General features: G+C 38.6%; 1 protein-coding gene across 2 annotated transcripts in view; it reads left to right on the top strand.

Annotated features, from left to right (window-relative positions):
* Positions 1-12,235: 12,235 nt before the first annotated feature.
* Positions 12,236-24,451, top strand: part of sema4ba (sema domain, immunoglobulin domain (Ig), transmembrane domain (TM) and short cytoplasmic domain, (semaphorin) 4Ba) — a 77,376-nt gene continuing 65,160 nt past the window's right edge. Inside the window, exons 1-2 of one of the 2 annotated variants that reach the window (XM_074677726.1) lie at positions 12,236-12,468; positions 16,075-16,143. The gene's annotated coding sequence lies outside the window, so the exon portion shown is untranslated. The remainder of the gene's footprint in view (positions 12,469-16,074; positions 16,144-24,451) is intronic. The other variant, XM_074677727.1, reaches the window with a different exon arrangement.

The raw sequence follows: 24,451 nt of genomic DNA, 5'->3' as shown, positions 1-24,451 counted from the left end.
CCTACTGTTGCTGTTATCAGAACTGACTGTGCCTGCCCCCCTCCCTCTCCACCAGCCCTCCACCCCACCACACACACACACACACACACACACACACACACACACACACACACACACACACACACAGACGCACGCACACACATACACACAGCATCACCCCATTTCTTTTTCTTCCTCCCACCCTCTCTCCTCCTTCCCATCTCACTTCTCTTTCTCTCCTCTTTTCTCTTACAAACACACACACACACAGACACACACACACACATCTTATCTCCCTTTCTCACTACATACAATCCAGCATGACCCTTCAACACACATTTCTCTTTAAGGCGCACGGAAACACAAGCTCTATCTTTTCTTCATCACACTTTATACTTTGCATTTCCTTTTTCATGAGCCTGTGCTCAAAAGCAGAATTAGAAATAGTTTGTAGTTTTTCCTCTGCCTGTGCGGGACATACGAGAGTTTATGAACACAAACAAACATGTTTTGATGTATGTATGTATGTATCTGTGTTTGCGTGTACACACAGATACATACATACACACTTTCATAACAGGCACAAACACAGAGAGACTATGGGTGGAGGTGTGTCTGTCAGAAGCAAACATCAGACGGATAATGTCTGAGAAATACAAAAATTTAACTTTCCGGGGACTGTAGTTTGCTGCTATTATTTCTTGATTCAAACTAATTGACTATTGAGACAGCCTGAAGTATATTGTCTGAGAAATTCACAGGAAAAAAAATGAGTGACAAAAGAAAAGAGAAGGAGAAAGAAAGGAGAGAAAAGCAGTTAAGAGAAAGAGGGAGGGAGGGAGGGAGGGAGACAGACGTAGGGGAGAAAGAATAAGGAAGAAAGAAGCAAAGGGAGGGGGAGTGAAGCGGAGTGGAGGAAGAGGAGGAGGAGGATGGGGGGGTGCAGTGAGGGGGGTGAGAGAGACAGAAAGAAAAAGGAAAGAGGAAAGAAAGCGGGGATGGGGGAGGGAAGAAGAGAATGCAGCAAAAAAAAAGGAGGAAGAAGGGAAAGGAGAGACGGGGGGAGTGGGGGCTGAGGTATAAGAAAGGATGTGGCAAAAGAGAAAGAAAGAATAAAAGAGAGAGAAAAGAAAGAGGGGGGAGTGGTGAAGGAGGGGAGGGGAGGGGGGTAGGGGATGGGAAGAGAGATAGAAGAAGGTTTGAAAGAAGGCGCAGTGAAAGAGAAGAGCATGGCGGGAGGGAGGGAGGGAGGGAGGGGGTGCTGGAGGAAAGAAGGAGAGAGAAAAAAGAGAGAAGAAAAAAAGGGGGGATGGTGGAGTGTGAAAATAAAAAAGAAGAGTCCATCAGCAAGAGAAAAGAGAAAAGGAAAGGGGGGCGTAGAATGAAGGAGAGGAGGAGGAGGTGGTGGTGGAGGGGGATGCGTGTGTGTGTGTGGGGGAAGCAAAGGGAATGGAGAGAGGAAAGGAGATAGAAAGACGAACAGAGTGAAGAAAAGGAAAAACAGCAAGAGAAGACATTAACTATTGAACTTCCAGATTTCTTTCAGGCTGTGTTGAAAAAACAGTGCGGCAGAGTACCTGCGGCTAAGTACAGGTTGTGTGCTTAAGGAGCGAGCGCTGAGGATGATCCTGATAATTAGACAGGTATTCTGATGCAGCACAGACTTCTTTACTTTTAAAGTAGTTCGTTTCTTTCTTAAGTGTGTTTGAGACATGTACGTAAAGGTGCAGGCCGGAGCAACAGACACTGTGTGGACACATGCCAGTTGTGACTGTGTGGCTGAGGACTGTGCATAAACATTTCCTACTAAATAACAGGAAAGGGCAAACCTTGAAAACCTTGATCAATCATCAGCGGCTGGGAGTGCTGCGAGAATGAGAAAGATACAGAGAAAGGGGGGTGGAGGGGAGGGGGGAGAGATAGGGAATGAGAGTGAGCGCGAGGGAGGAAGGGAGGGAGGGAGGTGAGGTGGGGGGGATAGAGAAAGAGAAAGAGATTGAGTGAGGGTGTGAGTGAGGGGGAGAGATAGCAGGAAGTCGAGGGAGAGAATGGGAGAGAAAATAGAAGGAGAGCAAGGGAAGAAACAAAGAGATAAGAGGCTGAAAGACAAAGAAACCACATGGAAGAAACAACAAGGGACACGTACATAAAACAACACAGAACTAGCCTATGGGGAAAATGGAAAAGACACAGACAACAAAAGTTTGGGGAAGAAATACACTGGCTCTTTTCCAGGCCCCGAATCTTCATAACAGCAAAACCTGCTCACTTGTCCATTTACTTTTAGTTGTGTGTGAAAGGGCAATGCAAAACTAATAGTGGAGGAAAGCTACAGTGGATAATAAGCGTGAAATTTCATTCACTTCCTAGATTATACAGGTTTTTATGTGCATAGGAGAGAAAAAAAGAAAAGGAAGTAAGCTGTTGCCCTACTCTCAAGAGTACTAACCCTCAACTGGGATTTCAAATGTTTTTTTTTCTTCGTGTGCACATTTGTCTCATGTCTAAGATCAGGAACAAGCACACACATATTTGACACCAGCACGCTTTCAGTTCCCCATGGCCCTGAAACAACACACTTCTGACACGGGTGTCCGTATGACTTACTTACTGTGTTCCTACCACTGACTTCCTCTTCTTCTTCCTCTTCTTTTTCTTCATCTTCTTGTCCATTTTTTAAACACCCTTCGGCCTGGTTTTCTGGTCCCTGGTTTTGACTATAGGAGGACAAACTATGCAGTGTGGTGTCACATCCTCTTTGTGATATAGGTCAAAGTTATAACTTCTTTTTCCGCAAGAGGAAGAGAAGAAGTCAGAGAGGGGGGCAGATTCAGATATCAGCTGTCTGTTTTACCCCAGAGGAAAGCTCAATGAATCATAAAGCTGCAGAGGTTTCATTGAAGACAACTTCTTTTTCTCTCTGTCTCTTTTTCAGGTTTAAACCAAAGTGCACATTCTGAGAAATTCAAATGACAATAAAGTGGAGAAACTTCATCAGCTGTGTGTTAGTGTCTATATATACACAGCCCACCCCTCTTGCTTTACCTTGGTGAGCTCACATTGTCAGTGTTGTTTCTTCATCCAGCCCAGTGACAGGCTGCACTCAGACTGTGTGTGTGTGTGTGTGTGTGTGTGTGTGTGTGTGTGTGTGTGTGTGTGTGTGTGTGTGTGTGTGTGTTTGTGTGTGTGTGTGTGTGTGTGTGTGTGTGTGTGTGTGTGTGTGTGTGTGTGTGTGTGTGTTTGTGTGCGTGTGTGTGTGTGTGTGCGACGCTCTGCTAGGTGATGGCTACAATTCAACATCCTTTCGCTGCCAGCCAAACTGGGAGCTGTGTAGGTTTGTGTATAGGGTCGTTACAGCGACAGTGTTCAGGTGATTTTATTTCTCATGATCAGAAAGAGAAGAGAGGAATCTCGCTGCTCCGTGTTCTGAACTTTGAGTTATTGGACTGATGTTGATTCCTCTCAGACCTGTGTACAAGACAGCAAGCCCACACACCTTCTGTTATTTCCAGTGCTAGATCAGACTCACCTTTACGCAGCATGCTGATATAACAGCCCAAAACATGATTAGCTGCTGTAATTAAGCTTTCACCAAAAACAGAAGAAAAGTGTGTTTTCTCTTCAAAGAGTGCTGAACAGGTAATCAGACAGCTTTCAGCAAAGAATTATCACTAGACTCTCAATAAAGTGTCAGAAAGAAGCAGCCACACCCTTGTTGCATGCCTCCAGATTCTTCTATTAAGGTCAGTTCGGACATATGAGACAGGAGAAGTGAAAGTGAAAAAAAAAGGAAAAACCCAAAGCTTCAGTTTTAATCAGCAGAGAACAACTTTATATTTAAGACGATCTTAAAGTTTCATCAAATAAACAAAAATCTATAATTTTCCTGCATGATATTAATGCTCCACATGATTACATTTTTAATCCCCTCTTTTACTCCACAGTACAAAACGCCTTAAATTCACTCCAAAAATGACTCCTACACAAACAGCGAAACAGGATGCAGAAATAGCCAGAACAACAAAAAAAGAACCTATATAAAAGATTACTCTCCTTGTTTTGGTGGTGGGGGTACTAAATGGAAAGACAGAATATTAGCGATGAAATAGCTCTGCTTGGAGACAACACTGGAGAAAGGAGTGTGGGGAGAGCTTGAAAAAAAAAAGACTGAATATAAAGGAGAAAAGACAGAGTTGAGGGAGGAGAGGAGAAGAGCATTCAGCAAGGAGGATATAAAAGGAACAGAGAGGGGGGCGAGGGAGTGAGACAGAGAGCTGTGGAAGGAAAGAGAGGAAGAGAGAGTATAAGAGAGACGAGAGAAAGAGGGGGGCATGGAAGAGCAAGAGAGAGGAGGAGAGAGAGATCAAGAGAAAGAGGGAGGGGTAGAGAGTGAGAGAAACAGAGACAGAGGACGAAAGAGAAAGACAGAGAGGAGAGAAAAACAGAGAGGGGGAAGGGAGAAAGAGGGATAGCCACAAGAGACTCAAAAACCACAGAATAAAAAACCCTCTGTCTGTCTGTAACTCTATATAGATATACAAATATGAATCCTAATATATGGGCACAATGCGTTTCTTTTTAAAGGGGGAGGATAGTCAACAGCACAGATTTCAAGTTCATTCAGTAAGTCAGCAAACACAACGCTGGACTATGAAGAACTAATATCTTCTTATCAGGAATGCAGTTTTTCATTGCAGCAAGGTGGGAGAGGATTCTTACCAAGGTGCTTTATCCTATTTTAGTCTCTCTGAAGTCTCTTCCCGCTATCTGATTCATGGGAAAGTATGCTTATAAAATACATACTGTACACTCTCTGCATATCCTCAGTGCAGAAGAAAAAGAAAACAGAAATCAGATGTACACAAAAGAAACGTATGGTTTTGACAAACATGAAAGTGTCCTACATAGAGAAATGGCCCCAGATTTACTCAAGGTGAGGCCCACAATGAACCACAGAAGCCTATTAACACTAGAGGTCTCTGGAGTGCCTTATGAGCTGGTTTGAGGCGACCACATTCAAACAGACGCAGGGACGCAGCCACTGTCCCTCCATGGCCGTCACTCCTTTGTATTATCCCTCCACCTCCCGGTAACAAATTTCAGTCGGAATTACTTTTCTTTCGTCCAAGTTTCATTCTTTTAAATCAAACCCTTTGTCTATCTCTTCTTTTGTACCTTCCTCCTGTTTCCATGGTTACCTCTCTCTCTGCTCTGTACACTATCTATCTCTTCCTCCGTTTCCCTCTCTGTCTCTCTCACTCTGTTCTTATCTTTCTCATTTTGCTTTCATCTCTGCCTCCCTTCCTCCTGCTTTATCCCACACCCTCCTCACTCCGGCTTTTATCTCTCTTCACTTTCATCTGTCTTTCACCTTTCTCTCCCCTTCAAGCCTGCCATTCCATCATGCTGCTTTTTTGGTTCTTACTTATAGAGAGAAAGTTTTATCGGTTTCCCTGTCAATTCTGCATTTTTAATCATTTCCAATTTATCCAACCCACTTTCAATGCCATTGAGTCATGCATTAAATTGTCTTGAGCTGAATGCATGTGTGTGTGTATGTGTGTGTGTGTGTGTGTGTGTGTGTGTGTGTGTGTGTGTGTGTGTGTGTGTGTGTGTGTGTGTGTGTGTGTGTGTGTGTGTGTGTGTGTGAAGGGAAGAGAGAGGTGGAAAGCATAGGTGCAGGAAGCTGTAGTCTTTCAACATCATAAAGAAAGAGGAATGATTTCTGTCATGATATCCTGAGATTAACTGTCTGCTGAGGTTTTGTGTTTCAGGAGGGAAGTAATGGATGTTTTTTTTCTCTTTTTCCCATCCACACCCAGCAAACATACACCAAAAAATTTACAAACCGCTGCTTATGACTTTATTATTTTGTGATCCACCAGTGGACTGAACTTGTGCTTATCTGAGTGGAGTCCCACTGAGACCCGAGCTGATGAGGAGGCAGAGTACCTTGGTGTGGGGCTGCCTCCTGTAAGGTAGCCTGTCATTTCTCTGCAGTGATGAAGATGTTCTTGTGAAGCACAAATGCCTCCCTCTACGCACCTCAGTTGGGAGATAATCGTATTCACACACAGATGTGGTTGGTTTAAACACACCACCACATCATGTGTCACCATGTGATGGTAGACACACAACCAGCGACCACAAACAGGAGCCCACAAAGGCTTTTCACAACATGCCCCATTGATATTTAAGAGGACAACTGTCACTATACAACGTGTGTCTGTGTGTGTGTGTGTGTGTGTGTGTGTGTGTGTGTGTGTGTGTGTGGGTCTTGGCTTTATACCAATTCACTGTAAGGTTGTCTTCCATGGTGGTATACATCGAAGGGGGAGTGTGTGTCTTCAAGTCAGTGACAAACTCATTCCAAGACACACTGCATGTGGTGTGGGAGGAAGTTTTGTTCTGCAGCTTTGACTGAAACTAACCTCCCTCCCCTCTCCCTCGCCTTCCCCTTCCCCTTAAAGTACCACAACTATTCAGAAAAGAGAATAAAGAAAACCTGAATAGAGGAAGAGGGAAAAAATGGGGTCCCTAGGCGAGAAAGAAAAGAAAAACAATGAAAGAAAACAGAATGAAAAGCAGCCAAAGAAAAAAAAGGAGAGAAAGAAGGACAGAGAAAGAGAAAGAGGGAGGGAGGGAGGAAGAGGGAGGGAGGGGAGACAGAAAAAGATACAGAGCAAAAGGAGCATAAAGCAGGCAGAGAAAAGCATAGTGAAAAAAAAGAAAAGAAAAAAAACACTGAAAGCTCTGAAAGACAGGAATATTTCAGTGGAAATAAATTCTGAGGAGAAAATAAGGGGAGCAGCATATTGGAAAGGAAAAGGGTTATTTGGAAGGAGCAAAAATGGGCTTGAAAAATTGATAATTACAGTAGAGATGTGCAAATACTGGAGACTAAGCTACTTTGATTTGCGTTAAATTAACAGTCACAGTTAATAAGACTGGCTGAATGCCTTGTGTGCAGTCATAATAAGAAAAGACAAAGAACAGATAAACCACAAAAAGAAATTATATAAATATATATGTATTCATGGACAACCAACTAGACCTGACCTTTATTTAATTTGACCTCCTGTGCTTTATTTCACATCATCATCTTAAGAGTGTTTGCAGGAACACTGGTATTAATATCGCTAAAAAGGATGTATCTGCTGTGTGTGTTCACAGCAAAAAGAGGTGTAGCTTCTACAGCGTTTGCATGCATAGGGGAGGGTAGCTCGTGATCCAAATGATAGACTACTTCTCAGTCAGCAGTTATACATAGATTATTAATATGTCTAAATTTTATTCAGCCATGTCAACACCAAATACTGTGCACAATATTGACATTTCACACAAAATAACAGAATCAAGAGTCATGTGTTGAATAATGACTGAAAGGCATAGGCAGAAGCAAACTGCTTATAAAGGCCTGTCCTATGTTATCAACTTTGTAGGCTACTAACCTCCAGAAAAGAAGATGAAAAAAAAAACACAGATAATTAATCACACCCATAAGTTTCAAAAATAGCTTTACAAACCATTTTCCTTGAATGACACATTTTTAAATTTATGCTGGCATCATTCCAGAATTTAACTCCAATAATGGAGATACATCTCCTTTCATACCTTTATTAGCTTTTTGTACAGTAAATTTACAAACACCCTTGAGATTATATGGACTGTCTTGAAATTAAAAGAACCTTGATTTTGCTGTGAACATAATTTGCATGATTTTATAATAAAACAGATCAGAAAATATCACAACATCAGAATTTAGAAACAATGGGTCTGTGTGAGCATAATAGCCAGCCTTATTGATAATACTTATAGCTCTTTTTTTTTTTTCATTTTTATTATTGAATTTATGGTGGTTTTAAAGGTGGATCCCCACAATTACATTACAGTAACATTATACCAAATTATTAAAACACGTCCCTAGAGTTTTGTAGCACAGCAGCGTTTTTATTTCATTTATTAACCCTTCACTAACCCTTAACTCAAACAGTCAGGGCATTTGGAGCTCAAGAAATCCCATAGAGTAATCATTTCAGCCTATATGCACAAGTTATCTTTTAGCATGTACAAGAAAATTAGACATCCTAGATATGTGAGTATGCAGAAGTATTATCAGTATCTCATTTTTTCTCTAATTGCCGTTATTTGCTAGTGATTTGCTTTTTGAATGCACCTCAGAATGCTGCATTTTGTGTGTAAAAAAACCCATGCTAGGTAGAGTTATGTAGTGCCCCCCATGTTGAGCTGGTTCGATAAGCTCAGCTATGATATGTCACTTATTTTTGGAAGAAAGCTTTTCTTCTTATCAGCATGCTTTGTTTGAGAGAACCTCAAATTTAGATCAAAACTTTCATCATGTTGTTGATTTGCTGTGATGTATAAAAGCAGCTCTGCTCACCAAGTTAGGATTCATCAAATTAATATTTGCTATAACAATATATAACCGTGCTGCTGTGGTTCAAGCTATTTCTTCAGTTTACTACAAAGACGGCTGTGAGAGACCTCATATGCTTCTGTGGTTACCAGAATTATCTTCCATTTGGAGCCAAAAGTCTGCACATACTTTGGCTACTATTTTGTCCACCCAATATAAAAGCTCCTTTTCCTGACATAATTATCTTAAGGGCACAGGATGGAAAATGATCACCTTTGCAGGACTGCAGAAGCTTGATACGTAAGACATAAATTCAGAGTGATGAAAGAAATGCTTCATTGGCTCAAGATCACATCAAGATTTGAAGAACTAGTGCAATGTTTTAGGGAAGGTGTGATTTACTTACTTTGCTTGGAGCTAGGTGAGAAGATTTACTTTTTACTTTTTCGCAGTAAATATGATGCCTCAGCCAGCAGCTTGTTAGTTAAGCTTCACACCAATTGCATCAACAGCAAGCCAAGGTAGCTGAATCAGCCCACTAGCACCTCTGAAGCTCACAAATGGACACGTTATACTTTGATTGTTTAATTTGTACAAAAGTGTAATGTACATGTAATAGGCTGCAGATTGATATGTCCGTGTTTCCCAAAGCTCGCTAACATTAATTTCACAGAAAAATAAATGCAGGTTGGAAGGATTTGTATGACATGGCTATTCACTGGACTGCAGCAACTTCATCTGAGCGAGTGTAGTAACTGTGCTTATTGCTCAGTTTACTTGGCCTGCAGGAGGTTAACTCCGTCCACTGGCACCAATGATGTCATGATCAAGAATCTGATACTGGATATCAGAAATACAATCTGTAATTGAAAACACTGACCTTCCAGCACTGCTCTTGCAAAGATGCACGTGACAAACAATAAAAATTGTGTCAGCCAATATGAAAGATCATGAAATAAGTGGTTACAGAACTGAGCACCACATTTTCAGTTCAGCATCATAATTAATGCATGGGAGCTGATGTCTTGTCTGATTAGCACTTTGTTTACACTGACACAGACTACTCAAGACATGATGTCCTATAGCGGGAACATTTTAATTTGAATTAATAAAATTTAATTTACTTAAAATTTATTCATATATATAATTGTATCTCATAACAATTACATCAAGTTTAATACTTTTTACTAATCCACTGTATTTATAATGTTGTGGGAATAGATCAAAATTAAAAGCAAATTCCGGTCATAACATTAAATGGCACTGATGTAGCAAAATGACTTCATCTTGAAAGGGTTAAGGAGTCACATAAGTTATTTTGTTATTCTGGAAGAACCCTAATTGTTACATAAAAGAGATGAACAGTGGAAACTGTCATCAAGTCCTGCACAAGATAGTGCCACAAAAAAGAGTTACTGTACCTTATTTTGAGTCTGACCAATTCACCAAAGGTCCCAGAACCTATGTGCAGAAGAGTTTTTGTTTCTATTCTATGAAAATATCATATACTTTTGCAGGATGAAGACAGCTGTGGCTCAGCGTTAGCGTCAGTCCTCTTGCAATTGGAAAGGGTTCGATATCAGGCCCTGCTATTCACATACTGATGTGTCCTTTGACCCGAAACTGCTTCTGGTGGCTGGGTCAGTGGTGTGTGAGTGGGATTAGTTACCAGTGGGTGCTTAACATAGCAGCCTCTGCCCTCAGTGTATGAAAGTGGTGTACGCAGCATGTTGTATTAAATACCTTTGCTTATTTTGAGTGGCATGAAGACCAGAAAAGAGCAGTAAACAGTCTTTTCCCATTGGTCATTCATTTTTTATGACACATATGGATGTCTGCTGTTTTGTCACCCACTTGAGGCAGCAGAGAGGAGCAACCAGGTACAAGCTGAGCAACGCCAGTTGAACAATTTCATCTGCAACAACAACAACAACATTATAAGTTTTACAAAGCCCACCAGCTAACAGTGGTGTTGAGTAAATTCCATTATGACCTTTTTTTAGTACTTCACTCTGATTGGTCAAACCTTTAACAACGATAATTAGTTTTCATTAGCAAAAGTGACAACAGAACACCTTGACTTTAAATGTCACATCAAATCAGTCCGCACATTTTACTGAGGTAAAAGATTAGTCTCTGTCTCAAACTGGTCTCAGGAGTCAGGAGATGAAGACATTTATTTGGTACAGATGTGAGAGCAGCCTGAGGAGCTACTGGGTCCTGGCCATCTCTGATAGGGCAAAGCAACATCTTGCCTGGCAATCTGTGCAACAGCAGCAGAGCTGGAAGTTGCCAATTACCACAGATTAACTTGAACCAGAGGTGAAAGCAATAAAAGTAACAATTTTAAAAGTTGTGACCTTTGTCTTATCTATTTTTCAAAGGTATATGAGCTGCATAGCTTAAAAAAGAGGGTTAGTAAAATTTTCTTTTGATCAACCATTTGTATCTACTTGTTTATGTCTACAGCCATATGATAAACAGTATAATTTGTAGTGATTATGTTTATCTATTGAAATTCTGACAGGGTGAGTAGATTTTAATTTGCATAAACACCTATTTACTATAAATAATTCTCAGTAGGATTAAATTTGATCAGCTCAGCATTAGCACTCTCAGAGCTTAATGACCTTTAGTGAACACATAACTGTCGTTTGAGTTCTTCACTCCCTGATGGGCAAACCATAAGTGTTGAGGACAAAGATTTTTTTTTAGTTATTACTATGAAACACCATTAACTTAACTTGAAATATATTGCCCACGTTTTTAAATTCAGAAGTTTTACCTAACACAAGGAACATTTGTTTGTATTGCAGCCATAGAGAGAAAAACGCACTGACATAGCCTCTGTGATGTCACCCACCAGTTTCTGATACAGAGGTTTTAAGCTCATAGTCACTAGATGCCGTATTGAAAAAGCTGAACCTTGCTTTGTTCGAGTTAGGATTTAGGAAAGAGCATGTCCTTAGCCTCTTTGCAGACAGCTTCATGATGCCTGCCTGCCAGTCAAGTCAGGCATGTATTTTTTTGTGTGCTTCTGCAGGCAACCTCATGCGGACACTTGATAAATTGCAGTTTTTAGTACTTTCACATTGGCTTCATATTTTAAGACCTGAGAGGTTGCCACTTGATTGCAACTTACAGTGCAATTCAAAGTGCTTTATGTTGTTGATAAAACCTTGAAATGTCAGCCTCAGGTACTGGTAAGAAAGGTGTGGATGTAAGTTACAATCCATTTTATGTTGTGCACCTGCATCAGGACTGCAGTGTATACCAGCATATAAAGTGATGACTTTTTTAGATAATAAAAGAGATTTCTTTTCTGAAGACCAAATGAAGAAGCCAGAGGAGGGGGAAACTCGGGGGGCGTATTACAGATTGAGATATTCTGTCCTGCATTGTGGCGGAATTAAGTATGCACAACACAGAAATTAATCTGCTGAAGCAAGAGAAAACGAAGAGACAAACATTGGGTAGTTTTTAGTGTAAGAGTCTCTTGCTGCCAGTAGATTGAGTCCTCTTTAAATTTCCTTTTGATACCTCACATACAGTTCATTAGTGTAAATGCTGCACATGGGCTCATGTTACTGTTCTTTACTTTCCTTCTCCAATGTCACGACAAATTTGTGCCATTCTTTTTTGTATCACTACGTGTTAATGTATTTTTTTATATCCCACGCACACAGTGACTTCTAATTTTATTTGGATAGATAATAGACCACGTAAACATAGGATACACAGGGTAGAAGAAGAACTATGACTGAACAACGCACAAAAGAATTGAAATTGACCGAGGGCTAGGCCCCGCCCATAAACGCGATGAGCCAATCACAGCGCATACATCCTTCCAATTACACTATGCTCTGCCCATACGTCCATTGAAATGCATTGCAGAAGGTCTGTTTTTCGTTCGGTTTCATACGTTTTTTTTTCTGAGTTTTTGAATTAAAAAATATTCAAACGATGTTCATGGGGTTTATACAACTCCAAAAGTATCATCAAAGGCTAGAGGATGGGATGTACTTTGTTTTACCCTTTCATGAGCAACATCTCAACAAAGTGAAGTTGTGCGGTGGACCACAACATCAACTCAACGTAAAATCTGTTTTAAGGTAAGCTGATTTCGTATATGAAGCTACATTTTGTCACTCTGTTGGAAAGAAATCTAAAGTTATCTTTAACTTAAAAAACCACCACTGCAGTCTTACGGACTGTTTGGGAATCTCTCTACCATTAGCTAAAGTTAGCATACCGTTAGCGCCTAGCTACGTTGTACGTCATCACGTTGTGCTGAATGATTCGGTGAAAATACCGCACCAAAGACTCATTAAGATAGTAGAAGAGCCGTTATATTTTTCTCATGACCAATTGTAAACCAATTGTAAATCAATTGTAAAAGGTTTATAAAATTAAGAAATAGTCGTGGTTGGTACCTGCACATTTTTCATTTGGAAAAGAACTGGTGGGAAAGAGGGTGATGACGGAAAAAACTATTTATGGTGTTCAGCCTCTAGTTTTTTTGGTAAGAAACATCGAATGTAGACAGCACCTCGTGACAAACTTAACACTGGAAAAACTCATTAAACTCATTAAAAAATACATGCTAAGAAAAAAATCACAGTAGTCAAAACTCTCAAAGGGGTATCTCAGTATTCCTGAAAATGAGTTATGGTCACTAGAAATTTTTCTAGCTACATTGGATGCAGGTCAGCTTGGCCTCATCAAGAGAAACTACATGGAGAAACAGCACACAAAGGTTGGTGTTTTCTGCAGATAGGGCTGGCTGCCTGATAATTTAACTAATTTTCAGAGACCTCAGCCTAAGTACCCATCTCAATTGTATGCTCTGTTTAGCTTCTTTTCAATTCCTTGCCATCAAAAAGTCCATTCGATTTTGCACTATTTGCAGACGCAACATGGTTGTACTCTTGGGCATGCAGCGCTCTGGTCAGCTAATCAGATCCCTGATGTGTGTCACTGGTTAATTGTGAGTTTTGACATTTTTACACCTCAGTTTGCATCCTGTCAAGCACCAATCACTCATTTAACACAGCAGACACAAAAATGTCTCTAGAGTAAGCTTTGTAGGTTAACAAATTGTGTGTACCATGGGTTGTGTTACTGGTGACATGTAATAAGATTTTTACAATGTTGGTCAGTATTGTTTACTTTATCTTTAAGTTATTATCAGCTGAAGTATATATTTGGCTGCAGACAAGTTTTTTTTCTAAGTATTACTGAAATTATGTTCTTTTCCCTGTCCTTTGTCATCTGAGCCCAGAGAAAAAAAAATCAGTGTAACACCAAGGCTTCTGGCTCTGTAATTAACTAAGTATGCACATCATTGTCTAAACCAGCATAAAGGGCACAAAGAGTCATTTTAAGCCCAAATTTCAAACTAAGGAACTGTCTTGAGCATTTTCTGGATTTGAATCACAGCAGAGCGCTGGCAAACTATCTCTTACAAAGAAGTCAGAAATTAAATTAAATGACATGTCTCCAGAAAACCTATTGGTCTAGTTTGAAAATCTGTCTTGGGATGAACTAAAAATAGGAAAGTCATTTTATCCAAGTATTTGAAATAATAGATGGAAGTGAACATATTTCATTCAGGTCAATTTGTCTTGTTTTTCTTTTTAGCTCATCTTTAGTCTGATCTATTTTTGACAAATCCATTTATCAATGGGAGAGTCAAATGCTAAGTTTTTGTGCCTTTGATCTGCTTTAAGTCAGAGCCTTATGTTGACATCATTGTCTTGCTTTTGTGATCCATACCAAAAATTCAATAAATGAGCAAAGTAAGATTTTTTTTTACCTATTAATTAATCCACATAACATGACATTTATAAGCTGTAAGGCTGCGCTCGTGTAAACCAATATTTATCTACTTCTCACTCATCTCCTCATTTAACTGATTTCTCATTGGCCATTTACCGCTGGCCACGGATCCATTGCTGAAAATGCCCTCAAGTGTTGCTCTGCTTTGCTAGTGCTTCCTCAGAGAGGTGCTGTTCCCCTCGGATTCACACAAAGACAAAGAAAGGAAGAAAGAAAAAACTTTTCTGCTGGTTGAACATGACAGGGCTGCCAACTCTCACCCACTGAGTATGAGATATACCAAAATGCCTTAGATCCCCCACTCATGCTCTTTGCCTCTTGTACATGCATGGATTGCAAAATATAGGGGGTGGCACAATTTTATTTGAAAATCAGTGTTACAAGTGAATAAAACCCCCACAAAGCTTTTGTTTTGACCTTTTTAGTTTTTAGATTGAGAATTAAATGTTCATTGGGTTTTGTTGTTAGTTATTCAGGCAACATTTCGTGATAGATAAATGAAGCTATCACACTGGTATGTGCTGGTACTCTTTGTAAAAAAAGAAAATCAAAACAAAAAGCAATGCAAAATATCATTTGATCACATTTTTTAAAAATACAAATAAATTAACCTTTGAATCGTAGACGAGTTAAACAAGGTAAAGTACCCACTTCTTCAAAGCAAGGAGCCGTGTGCATTACTCCTTTTACCAAAAGGGTCATGTGTATCTTAGCCATTTCCTTTGTGGGTGTTGTCATTCCCTGTAAAGTAACGATGAAGGGAGGTGGGGGAATTGTTCTTTGAAGGGATGGAGAAATGCATTTCCCCCAAGATAAAACATACCAGCTCTGAAATGATATTTGGGGCATGAGACTTCAGTTGTGTTTGGTCTAAAATGCATTTTACGAGCTGTAAAATGTGTTTTTACAGAGAGAATATCATTTTTAATATTACAAGAAGAAGAGTTCTTATCTCATACTTCTTGGATCCTGAGCATCTTGCATATTTTAGCAGAATAGCGTGTTTGAATTCAACACGCATCTCTGATCAATCTGCTTAATTTTAAATTACAACACCACCATCCTTGGACAAGTGCTCAGGCTTTGTATCCACGTTTGGAGTCAAATTTTGAAGTGAAAGATACCTATATAAGCAACAGTTTGTTAAAAAAAATCTTAGAATTATGTTTCATGATTAACATGAGTTCTTATTATTAGATGAGCTGAACTCCATCTTTGTTATTAAGTGAAAACAGTCAGTGAGATGTGCTCATACAGCCCCTCAAATATGAATAGATGGGTTTGATCTTGAATGAGTCGATAGCAAAGTTGAAAGAAGTAAAATAAAACAGAATAAATAAATAAAATTGGGTAAAGTAATCCTTTTCTACTTTTCTAGTTTGGCCATTGTGGAGGCAGCTGAGGCTTAAAATCTGGCTTACAGTCCTTTCATAGGGGCTTATTTGAATGTGTGATAACAGAAATTTTCCAGTAGATGGCACTAGTGCTCAGTTTAAACAACTCTCTTCCTAATGAGGCGTATGAGACCTACATAATTTGGCTGGACCATATCAAACCTGTAGAGTGGCAGACTGGCTACAAATTCAGGCTGAGGTGTTACTGTACATATCGTGTGGAAGGTAACTTCATAGATTGAATGACCGATTGATTAAATAAATGAGCATTGATTCATGACTCAATTATCTCCTATTGCTAAGGTAGTATTTTCTGTACAGAAATGTTGTTAAAAAAGCAAACAAACAAAAAATGTTTCAATAAATAATGTTTCATTTAAATTAATACAGAAATCAAAGATAGAATTATCAGGGACCAAAATGGTGGCAGTACGCAGGACAGGTAAAAAAGCTTGTTTTCGTTGCTTCTCCTTTGTTTATTTTTAGAAGGAATATTTGCTACTGAAGGATTCTGTTGGATTCTACATGGATTCCCAAGATATCAACACATCTACAGTGAGTACAAACTCCATGAATATGTTGATTAAACTATGACTGAAACATTAGTTACCTTGAACTCACTGAAAATGACAAAAACGTTAAAACTGCCCTAATGATTGTAAGCTACTTGAAAAATGACCAAATGGAGATAAAAGCCTCATTTGAGCAAACTGCCAAATAGAAGGGGTCTGCGTCAGAATGCTCCTCTGCTTTGTAAAACATTACTCTTATTCTTCCAGAGTAATTAAAATTACATTGGACATATTTTGTGTACAGTTGTGTTTAATGTAAACACTTTTTAAACTAATCCCCTTATGTCTGCTGATGTTGGGTTACCTGGCCAACAAGTTTTTAAAACCATTTGGTTATTTTTTTCCCACAAGGTTAGGTTTTAAAGGTCATTTCTAGCAATATCTGACACAACTCAACACATTCATGAATGTCGGAAAATAGGTATCATTTTTCAGACCTCTTTGTAACAGCTACAGCTGTCTGTTCGTCTATCATATAAATACTAAGGTAAAGACAAGAATTATTCACAGAAATCAGCATTTGTTTCACATTTATTGACTCAAACTCAAATATAGTTACCATATGACAGTTACTGGCCTGTTTAGGGTTAAAACAAAACTTGTGGAACTTTGGTTTCACTTGTATTTCATCATAAGGATAACCAAAAATCAACTTTTTTGGTGTTTGTTGATATTGCAGTACTGCTTTGTGTGTGTGTGTGTGTGTGTGTGTGTGTGTGTGTGTGTGTGTGTGTGTGTGTGTTCAGCTAAGTGCCTTCCTCATTACTTTTATCTTAATTGTATAATTAAATGATGCTAAGTGATGCAGTTGATCTTGTCACTATAAACTAATTCATCAGATCTGCATGCCAAACAGCTGCATAGACCTTTTAATTTACACAACAGTTGAGAGTTTCAATTATGAGATTGAATTATAACGTTCTCATTATAAATGCATGGATTATAATGAGAAATGCAGAGTGAGCAATGTCATTAGTAACGTTTTTTTTTTTTTTTAAAAAGCCGCAGTTCAAAATACTAGACCTGAAAAGCAGCTTACTTTCTCTTTCAGAGTTTGAAATAGTAGTTTGTTTTTTACAAAATGTTTGGCTGGAGGTGTGTTTAGTTGGCCACTAGAGGGATCTTGATATAACATTATTCAATGCAGTCTTGAGATGAGGATGCAGTATGAAATGATGAGTGTGTGACTTGCAAAGGTTTACACAAGAAAAGCATCAGCAGTGTGCTGTGGCTGATTTTACACTCACATGAGGGCAAGTATGGATTTGTTGCTCTGTGATTTTATTTCTAGTTGTGCCATAAGGGCCAAGACATCAGGGTCACCTTAATACTTAACACTTAACTTCGCTGTTGTATTGTGCTCCAGTTGTAGACACTCGCCAGTGGGTTATATGAACAGCATTGTGAGAATAATCTGTAGTTTTTAAATGTTGAACTTCCCTTGTCTTAGACGTATTCAAGCACAACCCTCTCTATTTCTTTTTTTTTTTCATTTTCCCTTGTTTTTTCTCTTTTCTTTTTTTGTTTGCTGGCATCAGTTATCATAGTTTAGCAACCATGCCGGTTATTCTATTCAAGGTAATCTGTTATGCTATCATGAACCCCCCTAAAAACAACAACAACAAAAAAGTCACATACACCAAGAGTCACAAATGTGAAATTTCTCTAGCTGCTTCTACAAATGCAAATAATCATGATAACATCTGTGTGCATGTCATGACTGATGTGTTTTGGAGGTCTTTGGTAAACATGAGATACTGCTGAGACTGGTTTTGAAGGTGAGGCTGGACAGAATATAGACTATTCATTGGTGTGGCTCCACTGCAGGAAAGTGTAACAATAACCATGACAGAAAAGGCAATGGACACATTTAACCAGCTGGTAATTGTCCTCCTGCATTAATATTTTTTGGAAAAGAAAGCATTAAAAGTTTAAAAGTTGTGAGCTAGAAACCTGTTTCCGAAAGAATAAAAGTGGTTTTCATTCACTGAAGCTGGTTTACACCAAGTCTCATATGACTTCTGTTGCTCACAACAGCAGCGCTGTCTGGGGATAAAGTTACTGTGCATGATGTCATGGCCTTCAGCTGCCAGCTGTACAGGTGCAGACCTGTCCTGCCCGTGACTTTGTTGTTGATTTATTTCCTTTATTCTCATGCATCCCGTGCCCTAAAGCTCAACACTATATTCATGATCACTGTGTCATCGACATGAACACATTAGGCTGCTGATCCTTCATACAGGATATAAAAGTTGGTCAGCATGATGTGAGGCCAAATTCACACTCCAGCTTCAGAGTGACATGAAACCAAAGTTTTGTTAACATCTCTTTGTCATTAGGTTTGGACAGATTAATGAGATAAAAAAAATGCTGCTCTCAGGATCCTGAAAATGTTGAAACATATTTTTCCACAGTGTCTCACATTTTAAGCTCACCATTGCATCAAAACACCCTAGGTTAGGCAATAATTTGACATCATCATTTACACAGGTGTGGTAATGAAAAGACTGTTATCAGAGCCTAATTTAAATGTTGCTTCCTGGTTTGTGCTTGGAAGTAGTTGTGTGAGAGTTCATGACATCAGTCTAAACTCAAAAGCAGGAGTGTCTCTTGTGCAGTTACATGGAATATCTTTTTTGCTCTCTGTCCAGTCAGGGCAGGACAGCGTTGAGCGATGCCATTCCTGAATATGATTCTTGCGTTTTTTCATTGACATGGCAACAAAATTCACACGTTAAGCATGTTTATAGTTTGTTTGGTGTTTTAGCCTTGGCTGGTCCACAGGCAATGTGGCTGGAGGGGCTGCTCTTGTTATGTGTGTAGATACTTCTCAAATAGCATCCTTGTGACAGCTGATGTAAAGTACAAAACCCTATCTGGCTTTGTGTTGCTTGCTGATCTGATCAAGGTTGTAATATTTTACTAAAACGAAACTAAAAACAAAAACTAAAATTTAAAATACATTGCAGTTAACTCAAACTAATAAAAACAAAAAAAAAACAAAAAACGATAAGTAAACTAAAACTGTATCTTGTGTTCACAAAACTACCTGAAACTAAATAAAATGATAGACAAAATTCCCTTAGTTGTAGTTTTTGACAATATTAATAGTCTTTAGGATTTAAATTAATCCGACACATTTTCCCATCCAATTTTAGACAGTTTTAGGCAGTTTTCAGTGCCGCACAGCACCATCACAGCGGCGTTTAGGGATGAGCTTGTTTACTGCACTGACTGGCTGTGCGCTGTGCTGCAACGAAACGTAGTGGAGCAATGAATCAGAGCATTTGAAATAGTTTAATTGTTACAGAGTCCAAGTTTTTATTGTATTTGAGTCTGCCCTTATTGTTACAGAGTCCAAGTTTTTATTGTATTTGAGTGCCTTTATTGTTACAGAGTCCAAGTTTTTATTTATTGAAGCTCATATTATATTATTTTTTTTATAATTTATGTTCATATTATTTTTATGTAATTTATGTCAACATTATTTTATATAATTTATGCTTATATTTTTTATACTAAGTTTATATTATTTTCATGTGTTTAAGGCAGCAGCCAACATTTCGGTATCAGCATTGACTGAGCAGTGAGCACTATGTTGGACTTGAAAAAAAACAGTTTGACAACATATTTACTCCGACCTTTTTGAATCCTGCACCTGGTTAATAAGGTATGAAAAAACTAAAACTAAACTAAAACTAAGCCTTGTTGCAAAAATCAAAACTAAATAAAAACTAGAATGCCTGCTCTAAAACTAATTAAAACTAAACTTTAATGGAAAATAAAATGTCAAAACTAACTAAAACTAAACTATAATGACAAATCCAAAACTATTATAACCTTGGATCTGATACCTTAAACTAAAATACTGCCTTTAACAGCCCTGAGACTGATTTTAGAAAGACCAGGATTACTGGTGAAAATGTGTTCACATAGGAGCTCAAGTGACTGAAAGAAAAAAGACAGAATTATTTAAAGAATTTGATTTTTTTGAACTTCCATCAAATACTATTACAGAAGTTTTAAGCAAAACACTGATGGAGCTTGTTATCTGTACTATTGCTGGTATTCTGCTGTCCAGAAGCTATTAAAAACACATCAGTGGGCTTTGAAATTGCACTGGATGACATGTATCTGCACTTGCATGTGCTTGGGCAGGCGGTGCAGTTTTATTTTGAAACTATCCCACATACACCAACGAGCTGCCAACAGATTTACATCTTCAGTGGGCTTGAGTGCTCAAAACAGAGGGACAAACACATTCTAGGTAATTTTTAAAAAACATTTCTCCACAATATTCAAAATACAAAATAATATAATTTAAACATTGCAGATCTAATGTTGCTTCATATAAAAAAAACAACATTTTTTGTTTTAGTTGTTGTTTTGTTTGTTGACCTTATTGTGTGAGCAAATAACTCTCAATCCTGACTACTTAGTGGTTTCACCTGAGCTGTAGTTGAGGCTTAAATGCATTGACTAGTTGTTTTTTTTTCACTTTGCCTTGGTATCCTCAATAAACAGAGAGCATATTTGATTTATTTGCCTTAATTAGACATTCACATTTGTCCTTTAACCACTTCTCTTTAAATCCCAGACTGGGTTTTTATCGTTTCAGGCTTTGACTTGACTTCTGCGGTGACAAGCCAAGTAACAGACACAGAGCTTTTGTCTCCCCCCTTCTGATTTAATCTAGCACCTGTTTGCTATGCAAAGCCTCAAGAAGGGCTCTTTGATATAGGGGTGGGCGTGTGTGTGTGCATGTGTGTGTGTTTAACACTCTGGTGCAAAATCTGATGCTATCACTTATATGTTCTCTCTAATCTGTGCTTCAAGGCTAGCTATGGGTGTTTGATTTTCTGTATTTGTTTCCTAAGATAGTATAAAAAAAGCTGGATGGGTAATTCCAAACTGGATCACACCAGTCTGTTCCAGCTGTTTGTTAGTCAGAACATGACCTGGAAGAATAAATAATAAATCAGAGAGCTACTGCAGGCTTAAAATGTAGAAGCTTCTTACAGAGAAAAAAAATACACATCTTTCTGCAGTGGACGTGTGTGGTATGGTCAACAAAAGTTTTAAAGTTGTTAAAACTGTATAATAATACTTCTGTGAGCAATCAATTCACCAATAATAAACAAAGTTATACACCCCTGTAAAAAATAATCAAACTGGTAATTTTTGTTTTTCTCATTTTTCGAGCTCTAAATGATTGATCTGTTGAGCCAAGATCGGAGAACAGATGTTCAAACATTAGCCAGTCCTGCAGTCACTCATGAGAATTAAAGCATTATGACAAAAAGCGACCCCAACTACTGTTTCATTTCATTTCATTTGTTGCTTTATTCGAACGGGTTAAAGACATATCTTAACAAAACAAAACAAAACTAAACTAAACTAAAAAAAACATGACAGAGATAGATAAGATGCACAATGTGTTTAAGCAGAAATAAAAACAAAAGAACAAGGAACAAAAGTAATTGGAGAAACAACTCTAATAACTTGGATCCTTATACCTTGTTTGAAAGGGTGTAGGATAAAGTCAGAAACCTTTCTAGTCCTACCCCTTTGTCTTTGCATATTAATAGTCTAATCTGTTACAGCCATAGACTGTAAAAAAAAATGGACGTCCGCTTGCTCGGCTCGGAGTAATGGTCTCCACAAAAACTGCTCCTCCTGGTGGCTGGCTGCAGTATAGGGTAAAAATCCGGATTTCCAGCCATTCTAGAAGGGCTGTGGTCAAACTTTGAAAAATTAATTCTCCTCGTAGAAATGTTTCTAACGTCAGATTGTTGTGGTGATTTAAAGATATTGTTTGGCTGTCTTGAATTCAAGTCCTCTTTTTTCTGAAAAATTTCGTTTTCATTAGTTATACGAGGTTAAAAACAAGGCTTTACGTAACGTTTAACAATGATTGACAGATGCCGTTTTTGTGTATTTTTTTGGAGGATTGTAAAATATGTCGAGAGGTAGAGTCAAGAAAGTGATTAGATTCTCGAAAGAAAAAGAATAACTATTATTTTTGTCACCCAGCTCCACTCAGATTCTCCCAGAATCCCTCATCGTCTCTACTGTGCAGACTCTGCCTGCACAACTGCTCAATGGCGCCACCTGTGACGGAGGAATTTTGGCTTCAAAACCGTACAGTGATAAATGGTGGAGCCACGCTGTCCACTCTATATACAGTCTATGGTCACAGCATGTGTAGAAATCCAAAATAGACGAAAACAAAGTGCATTACAATAAAACAAACAAAAAGAACACAAACAACATATTTTTTTTATTAGTTTAAGTTTGCTTTCATCTCACTCTTGTATTTACTTAGACAAAGATTTATATAAATCTTTTTGAACTGTTTAAGTGTTTTCATTTTTTCACTGCATCTCATTTAACTGATACACAGTGTGTTTTGGTAGTCGTACGAACTGGCTGTTTTTTTTAAAAAAAAGCATAATCCTCTGAGATTGTGTTTATTTTCTCTTTTTTGAAACAACTTTTGGATGCCCAGTGGTAGTTGATTCTGGTTTGCTTCGTGCAATGTGAGCAGTCATTTAAAATTGTCAAAACAAGTGTGGCTGTCCATTCATTTTTGACTATATTTCTGGTTGCAACTTTTCACAATTTATAGGTTTAAAATTGCAATAAACTCTGTTTCCAACTGAGAAAATATTTTTTTCACTACCTTTGCTGTGACTAGTCTGACTGGGACTGAAGTCAAAAAGAAATCATTTAGCCTGAGCAGAAATGCTATGTATGTGCTGTATCCAAAAATCCCCATCTTTAGAAAAATATATCCCAGCATCTTCTTCTTTGGTGGTATTTTGTTATTGTGATTCTGGCAGAAACTCTACACAAGACCCCTTCAGGCTACAGAGAGTCAGTAGACCTCTGTGATAAATGTGATGTTGTGCTGCAGGCCTAAAACTCAGCTTTGATAAGGGATTCAGTTACTAGCAAATGTTTTTGTCTTAGTTTTTTGTCATGTGCAGCTCCTTCGTGAAACCCTCTCTGTCTCTTCATTGTCATCAGTTTTGAACTCACAGTTTTCATAAACTTGACTCCTTTGTCGTCAAGGTAAAGCTGTTGTGAAAGAACAACCTTGGGGATAAGTAATTTCATTCTGTAGACATCAAGACTTTGGTTAAATCTTTCATTCTGCTGCAATTCTAAAGATTTGTTGTGTCTCCGGTGCAGAATTCTTCCTTGTTGTGTGGTAAATGGTGCTTACATCCACACAGTCACACATAATCCTGATTATGAAACATGTTCAAGGGCTTCCTTGTGGCCAGTTTGATTTTTATCAGAAGGATAACATTATCCTACCATTTCACAAAAGGAGAAAGGTATTTACACACCTGTTCTTCATTTCTCGACCAAAAGAGAAGAGCTTGTACCTAAGCAAAGTTGGTTTAACTGCTGTCTCAGCTTTTCTTGCATACGCTTTAACCTCTAAAGGATCACAGCTAGAGCTAATGCTGTACGGTCAATGCACAGGGCTCAAACTTCTCACATCATTACACGGACAGATCAGGTGGCACAGCTTGAGAGGGCAATGGGGGAATTCTATCATTGATGTGATACAGAAACACAATGTGTTGTTAAAGGGGACATATCATGCTTGTTTCTCCTTTTCACTATGCCAGACTAGGATGCCTGTAAAGCATTTCTGCCCTCAGTACAAGTCATTTAGTTCCTTCATTGCCCCATTATAGCGTTCTCAATATCCTCATTTTAGGCCATTCTGAAGATCTTTTTGATACGCTCCGTTTCAAGAATGACCTCCAGTAACCTCGCAACGTCACAGCCCTTTGTGCTCTGATTGGTCAGTTCTATCAGAGGGGCGGAGGGGGTAGAGCCAGGGGGCAGTTTTTGCAGCATGGCAGTATTTACAAAATCGCCACATTGAATGGAGCAGACCGAGCGAGTTTGCTGTTTGCCAAAACTTCACCGCAAGGCATTGATAGCACTAATAAAATGGCAGAGTGTAGGAAACGTCCTTTTGTTTTGGACCCCGAGTCAGACCCAGACGGTTCTGCAGCTTAGGAGGAAGAAAATCCACTTCGACACAGATCATCTCAGGACGCTTCAGTGTGGTGAGTCAAACCGGTACTGTAACATGTATAGTTTATACGAGGAAATATAGACAGACTTCACCAGTAAACTATTTCTAATTCAGGGCTCCATCCTGCTCCTTCACTTTTCTCAGTCTGTTTTATCCATCATAATGAAAGTGTAGTCTAAAGATTGCCTCTACAGTCAGTTCGTCACTATGTTATCACCGCAGCATTATT

This window comes from Halichoeres trimaculatus, unplaced genomic scaffold (assembly GCF_033239565.1).
Source record: "Halichoeres trimaculatus isolate MK-OKI-2021-1 unplaced genomic scaffold, fHalTri1.1 fHalTri1_scaffold_10, whole genome shotgun sequence".
Lineage (NCBI taxonomy): Eukaryota > Metazoa > Chordata > Actinopteri > Labriformes > Labridae > Halichoeres > Halichoeres trimaculatus.
The sequence above is the reverse complement of the archived record's forward strand: the minus strand, read 5'-3'. Positions and strand labels throughout refer to the sequence as shown.